The sequence below is a fragment of the Podarcis filfolensis genome (genome assembly GCF_964270895.1).
Source record: "Podarcis filfolensis genome assembly, chromosome: 14".
NCBI lineage: Eukaryota > Metazoa > Chordata > Lepidosauria > Squamata > Lacertidae > Podarcis > Podarcis filfolensis.
In genome coordinates this window covers 27,664,002-27,665,881 of record NC_139616.1, presented here as the reverse complement: position 1 = coordinate 27,665,881, position 1,880 = coordinate 27,664,002, and positions in this window count along the sequence as shown.

The following is a 1,880-nucleotide window of genomic DNA, read 5'->3' as shown; positions in this document are numbered from 1 at the left end:
CACGCGTTCCGCGCTGCGCGGGGGTTGCCGTGACAACGCGGCGCCACATGCCCCGGCCAAGGCCAGAGAGGGGGCGGGGCTCGCGGAAAGCTCCACCTCCCCGCTTCCAATGCCAGGCCTGAACATAAATAAGCAAGAGAATGGTCTGTGGTCGCGGGTGGTGACGCTGATGGGAGTCCAAGCTGGCTCTGAAGGCCCGGTCGCCAGCAGCGCACGCCAGGAGGCAGCAGTGCACAAGCTCCCCAAAGCGAGGGTCACGTGTGCCCGGTCACCTTTAGAACAGGGAACGATAATAATATAATAGATGCAGCTCCACCAGGTGGATTGTCAAAGATGGCACAGATGACGAAGGGGGATTTTGATGGAAAGACACTTGGCATTATCTGGCTGGCCGCACACCTGAGATACCAAGGGCACACTCCTAGAACTGTCTTTGTGCAAGGGCATAGCAGAACCCACAGAGGAAGGAGGGGTGCCACGGGCGTAGCCAGGATTTATTTTGGAGGGAGGCAGGCATTATTGGGGGGGGGCAGAACTGAGTTATCTGTGATGCTGTCGGTAAGTTAGTTAAGTATTTTTATTTATTTACTTGATTTGGGGAAGGGCAGGTGCACCCCCCTGGCTACACCCATGAGGGATGCCCCTGCCACAAAGGTGGAGCTGAGTCTTTCATGTTTCCTTCCAGCCCTTCTCTATGGGGTCATAATTCCACACATGGGATATTTGGAACAGGATGGTGTAGATCTGGTACAGGATCACAACGGGGCAAGCAACAATTTGGGGGGCAGAAGCAACTCCCCTGCAAGAAGAAGGTTACAACATTTGGGACGTTTTAGTTTGGAAAGATGGGACATGACAGAGCTGGCAGGGGAGCCTCTGATCCTCCAGGCCAAATTAGACCTGGCAGGGATTCTACTTTTGGTCACAAGGCCTTTTTCCTCAAGCCATGCCCATCAAATTGGTGCTATTTAAATCTTGATTCCAAATGGCATCCAGTTGTATCCAAACATAGACAAAAACCTCCATCTCAGGAACAAACAATTTGGTCATGATATCTTAAGAGGTGTCCAAACGCACAGCAAACAGTCAACTTTCCAAAATATATAGATGTAAAGATAGGATTTTTTACCCATGTGCATCATTTTACATTTGATTACACTGAACCAGTGTTGCAAATTTAATGCCCCTTCCCCCAGATTGAAAATATCCATTTGGAGCTCTTTACTATCCCGTTTTGTTTTTAACATCCTGAATAACTAGGTGTCCTCAGCATACTTGACTTCCTCAATGTTCATCCTGACTCCGTATTACTTATGAACCAGTTAAATAGCACAGGTCCCAGTAAAGATATCTGGGGAATCCCATTTCTTCCAAGTACACAATGTCTACCAGATAACACCGTTAGAGTGTCAATAACATAAACAAAAATGTAGTTATTGACACTCTAAAAGGTTAATGATTCAGGTAGGTAGCCATGTTGGTCTGACGCAGTCAAAATATATATATAAAATAAAAAAATTAGAGACCAACTAAGTTTGTTCTGGGTATAAGCTTTCGTGTGCATGGAGAAGCCATGCTGATTCATCTTCAGCAAGACTTATTATTTTTTATGCTTTGTAATGCTCTTCTATATGATTTTTGATACCAATTGCTGGGAATTACAAGTGAGGAGAATCCTGTTTCCCTCAAGTTCTGCTTGTGGGCTTCCCATTGGGGCAACTGGTCGGTTATTGTGAAAACAGGATGTTGGATTAGGTGGGCCTTTGGCCTCATCCAGCAGCAAGGCTCTTCCTACGTAGTTGCCTGTTTCTGAGCCAGAGGGACCAGATGATTGCCCCTCCCTACTGTGTCACATTTTAAAGTGCTGAGGTGCTACACGG